The sequence below is a fragment of the Notolepis coatsorum genome, assembly GCF_963971535.1.
Source record: "Notolepis coatsorum genome assembly, chromosome: 15".
Taxonomy (NCBI): domain Eukaryota; kingdom Metazoa; phylum Chordata; class Actinopteri; order Aulopiformes; family Paralepididae; genus Notolepis; species Notolepis coatsorum.
The window spans coordinates 2462506-2468623 of NC_140179.1; positions in this window are offsets into that span (position 1 = coordinate 2462506).

Consider the following 6118-nt stretch of genomic DNA (forward strand, 5'->3'; position numbering starts at 1 on the left):
AAAGAACACAGACTGACATGAATCCCTCGTGACGCAGCTGAGGGTAAAAATTGTTTACATTTTTACATCCGACCACCCTCCCATAGGGAGGAGACGGAAATCCCCAGAGAGACTTTCCACGCGAGCTGTATAGATTGAAAAGAATATATTGCAACATTGAGCTATGTAAAATTTGGGGTAGGGCTCTCCGAGGAGGAGGCACTGAACCAATACACACTCAATAATCGAATTGAATCGAATACACACACAATAGAGCAGAACCCCTTTTTGAAGTTCTACTCACCTTGACAATCTGAGGAGGAGGCTCTGAACTCTGAGGAGGTTCCCTCACAGGGAAGGAGAGTCCTAACTCACAGAAGGCCCGAGGAGGAGCTTCGTGAGGAGGAGCTCTGACAACTCCCTGAAACAGATCCATCACATGGACCTGAACAACTCACGGAAGTCTTACCAACAGAGACGCGCACAGTGACGTACTCTATGGCGGAGGAATTTCTGCGGTGCACACGCCCAATCTTCCAGGGCGTGGGACCAGAATAGAGAGGGCCCCTTTAAGAGCCCCGGTACCAGACTTACACATGTGCTTCTGTGGCCAACCTAACCCAGTTGTAGATCACAAGACACACACAACCCTTTATCACAAAAAAAAATGGCAAGTACACTCTTGCTACAGAGGAACGCCGTTTTTCATAACGAGAGAATACAGAATCCTCGATTAGTATCGGCCACAGGCCTTACTAAGCACACACGAAAAGCGACCAAACAATCTTTTCTTTAGGAAAATATAGTTTCTCAAGTGGTTAGCACAACCCCAGCAACTAAGCTAAGGGTTACATCGTATCCCCACAAACACAGTGACACAATATATTGTAAACAACATGTCTGAGAGGAGGGTGGGGAAGCCCCAGGGAACCGGGGGGATCACCCCTCCTACCTTACCCTTGATACGGCCCAGTTGAACAGGTAACCCTGTTAATATGTGAACACACTGTTCATTGTCATTACAGGCTGAGAAAAGAATTCATTCTTCACTCATATGTCACTAAGCATAGCTTTATAGGTTAATTAACCCCCTTAGTTATGAGTTCACGGTACCTGAACACACCTGATGTTCTCAACACAACTAACCAGATCATTTTTACACATGTAAAACAACAACCCGATTTGTATGGAGAGAGAAGCTATACCAGTGACAAGACAATTCACACACAACACACGTCGTATCCTAAATGTATTGCAGCAACACCCGTTTTGGAAAACATCGTTATTACAAAACATTTAGAAGGGAAGGAAGAAGAAGTGTTTAAGGTCCGGTCGGGACCTTCCTACCGTGAGCGCAGGCCAAGCGAACTGCAATCTGGCTAACGGGGCACCGACAGCATTCCTGTGTTGACGACGAGGGCAGCGTCGCTGCGCCACCCAGCCGCTACGGTTCTCCATGTTGACGCAGTCCTCGCCGGCCGGGCTCCCGGTAGGTTCGACTAACATCCTCTGTCAAAGATGACGTCGTAGTCAGAGTGTTTAAGGCATGTTATAGTCACAGAAAACGTTCAACAGTGTAGCATTAAGCTAACAGCCGTTTGGCTGATAGCAACAAGCTAACGTATACCAGCCTGGTAAACACAGCGAGCCAACGCCGCAGCTAACAGCTGACTGGCTAACACAGTAGTCCACAAACTAGCACGCAAGCTAAGCAGCTATCACCTGAACTGTATACAATGACATAACAAGCCACACTTCAGACAGGCCACTGTCCCAATCCCTCCCCTAACAGGGAAAATAAAAAGAAATGTCAGAACACAGTTGTCAACGGTGGTCCAGACATACACGGGGCCCTTTGAGCATGGAACCTCCGATAAAGAAGATCCTATGCCCACATTTCCTCGTTAGGGTATACTTTCATTTGTATATGAAAGATGGGGCCTGCACGGGACAGATAAGCATCCGCTCTAGAATCCTGGGATCACCAGGACCTAGCGCGGCCCACTAGATTAGCCATCATGGGCGTCAGACCAAGATCCCCCGACTGCCGTTTAAGCCGAGCAGAGGACCCTAGCCTGGAGTCTGCGTTTCGTAAATTGTTAGCTAACCCCCACAGCATCAACAACAACCAGAGCTCGTAAGCAAAACAGTACGTACCCAACCTGGAAACAACCGCTTCTCACAATAGTCGGTGCGTCCTACAGTCCAGCTGTGTTGCTGGAGGGTAACCCCATCCAGCCGCAGCAAGGAGGATTGTAGTTGGGAAGCATGTCAGCGGCGTGAGCTCCTAATACGAAAAAACCGTTGAAGGTCGGAATGATCCAGACACTCCAGTAACGAAGACAATATCGCCGTATTTTCTCGAAAATAAAGATATGATGTCAACGTATCTCCTTGTTCTTCCTTTCCTCAGACTAAATATTTTTCTCCACGTCAAGTGGGCATGTGAGCAGCACCTAGCTTGTGATGAAATTTGCGAAGGAGATGAGTGTGTGGCCCCACCCTGCTTATGTAGGTAAGCGGATGGGGGTGTGGCCAGATGAATGCTGGCATGTAAAGGTACATGGTGGAATTTTTTATTCAGTGTATATACGCTGAAGCGAGATATATGCAGACAGGTGCTGAGCAAGCCATAACGACATAGAACATGTATGTTCCAGGCTGCAATTAAAACTTTGAATCTGAGAGAGCTCTGGTCAGCGAAGCCGGCTATGCGAGCGATTATTATTGGTTTTTAATGACAAACCAATTACATAATCCAACATATGTGTAAAGGCACACACAACATATTCCAGTTAACGGTATATTTTTTTAATGATTCGTTATGGCGTAATCAATACTTCCATGCGTATAAATTGCGTTCGCGACCTCCATGTTTTGGGGGTATTCATCAGAAAACTCGGATCCGGGATTCGGCTCCCATCCGTCGGGCAAGAACTGTGGGTTTTCAGCCTCTCTCTCTGGAGCTTAACGGAGTTTCGATTCCTGGCTAGAGGAGCTTGTCGCGGATCATGCGCATGCGCGCGCTCGGCCAATCAGAGAGGAGTCTACAGAAATGGGCTCAACCAATCAGAGAGGGGTCTGCAGAAATGGAGCTACGGAAAGTAGAGACGCAGCTTGACCAGCCTAATGCCAAATACAACGCAGTTCGGTTTCCGGGTTCCTCTGATTGGCCACTAAGCCCACGTGACCACGCCTAGCATGCCCCCCTTATCGCGCTGTGAAGCGGAAGAGCCAGCGAGGCGACGCGAGGCGGTGGTTTCAGCAGCAGCGGCCGTCTTCTTCCGAGGCGGCTCGTTCTTATTAATCCCTAATGTCATGTATGTTGTGTATGTCATAAATGTCGATATGAATTGAAAATGGGGGACCCTGATGTACACAAGACGAAAGTCTTTTTCTGGTCTGCATCAAACAATTACACAAAAATGCATCCTATATAGACTCATATGCCAAAACATTCAGAAATACCCAAATGATGCGAGTTTTTTTTTTTATGACATGCACAACTACAAGCTTTTAAGAACACTGACATAACCGCTGAATATCACTGAAATCCAAGTTAATGTATATCTTAGAAGTTTGAGTTTCATCGTACAAACAGCCAAAGCTGTCATGTATGTTGTGTATGTCATAAATGTCGATATGTAAACAAGACAAACGTCTTTCTCTGGTCTGCATCCCCTTAACAATTGTGTGTATTGTGCCAAAGGGAACACAGTTTCTTGAGTCTGGCGTTGTTGTACTTTATCTATTTAGTGTTACTTTTGGGAGTAGTGGGGGAGAAATGAATGAATGAAAACTTTATTTAACAGATTGCAGAATGGGTACAATACAGTACGGCGCAATACACACAATTGTTAAGGGGATGCAGACCAGAGAAAGACTTTCGTCTTGTGTACATCAGGGTCCCCCATTTTCAATTCATATCGACATTTATGACATACACAACATACATGACATTAGGGATTAATAAGAACGAGCCGCCTCGGAAGAAGACGGCCGCTGCTGCTGAAACCACCGCCTCGCGTCGCCTCGCTGGCTCTTCCGCTTCACAGCGCGGCAGCGGGCGATAAGGGGGGCATGCTAGGCGTGGTCACGTGGGCTTAGTGGCCAATCAGAGGAACCCGGAAACCGAACTGCGTTGTATTTGGCATAGACGCCTACAGCGTAGCAGCCAGCTTCCTTCTCATCCCCCTCTCTGCCACCACCTCTAGTCTGACCAGCTCGACTCCCACCACAGAGCTAGCCTTCCCCACCAGCTTGTTCAGTTTGTTGGTGTCCCTCGAGTTGCCACAGCATGCCACAGGATAGAAAAGGCCACTGGTCACTACAGACTGGTAGAATGACTGCAGCAGTCTATTGCAAACATTGAAGGACCGGAGTCTCCTCAGGAAGAACAGCCTGCTCTGTCCCTTCCTGTAGGGCCTCTGTGTTGTCCGACAGTCCAGTTTATTGTTCAGGTGTACCCCAAGGAACTTATATGACTCCACCACCTCCACCTCAGATAGTGATGGGAATCGGGGGGGGGGGGGGCCTCTTCTTGCCCCTCCGGAAGTCCACCACCAGCTCCTTGGTTTTACTGGTGTTGAGTTGGAGGTGGTTGCTGTCGCTCCACCCCACAAAGCTCTCCACCAGGGCTCTATACTCATCGTCGTCGGTGATGTAGCTTACAATGGAGGAGTCGTCAGAGAACTTCTGCAGGTGGCACACGCTTGAGTTGTGGTAGAACTTCAGTCTGAGGTATAGAGGGTGAAGAGGAAGGGTGACAGCACAGTTCCTTGGGGGGCGCCGGTGTTGCTAATCAGTACGTCAGACTGCAGTCTGTCAGTGAGGTAGTCCTTGATCCAGGCCACCAAGCCATGCTCCAGCTGCATCACAGCAGCTCATGTAAGGAGTTGCAATGTCGGACCATTACCAACACAAATGGAACAGGCCTACTTGTGTTCCGCCAAGTGGTCCTGGAGACGTCTCTTTGTCCATCCGACATAAAACAATTTGCAGTGTGGACATTCCAACCTGATGGTACTCTTGCAGTTAATTAAATTATTAACTTGGTATTCGCTGCAAGTCCCAAGAAAGACTTTGTGATATACTTCTGCAGTAATTCAGATTCCTTTATTGTCACGAGTCACGTCATTCAGTACCTTACAGCAAAAAATAAAAATAAAATAGTACAATTCACTTTGTTGTGGTTCCTCAACCACCTTTCAGTAGAAAGCTATCTGGCTGCACGTTAGCCTAGCTTAGCACAATGAATGGAAGCGGACATGACCGGTCAGCCTTCGGGAGAGGTGTTAGTTGGACAATTCATTGTGCCAAGCTAGGCTAACATGCAGCCTTCTACTGAACGCACAGAGAGGAAACTGGTATCCATCTTCTTGTCTCCCTCTGGAGAAGACGTTAAGCTGTTGGCGTGTTCCTTTAAAGCTAATGGCTGGCGGTTCTGTAGAAATGTCATGTAAAGTTTCATCACGTTGAATGATACTCACTTTATCAGATTACTCCCGATAAGAGTACATCATCACCAAATAGAGCACAGAGAACATGAAACGCATTATAAGGAAGAACTATTATTAGAAATTAAACTTGACGTGACATTTTTACAGAACGGCCAGACATTAGCTTTAAGAGGAGCCACATTTAGGCCCTTGGCCCTCAACAGTTTTGGGCACCCTTGCTTTAAGGTATCCAATTGACCATATTCACACAGCAGCCATTTTTCTGTTGTACCATGCTCAGGTTGGGATTCCTTTTAGTTTTTTCCTCCACAAGTGTGAACATGGTGGAAAGGAATCCCAACCTGAGCATGACATAAGAGCAAGATGGCCACTGTGTGAATATAGTCAATTTCCAGGAAACATTTGAATGAAGTTGTACATGATTTGATATCCTTACTTTTGTCTTTTTATATATATATTATATTTTTTGTGTGCTTATTTCTGTATGTACACTCAACATGACTGTAAATGAGGGAAACCTCAGTTGCCTTTTGAGTTTAAATAAAGGTTTTGACCATGTGTCTCAGTTTGTTGCCTGTTGCTTTGTGAAGCGCCACCTTTTACACTGGTAGTTAACATGATTGTGACCACTGACTGGAGTTCATAGTTGATCCACTTTTCATTTTTACCACTGCTTGCAT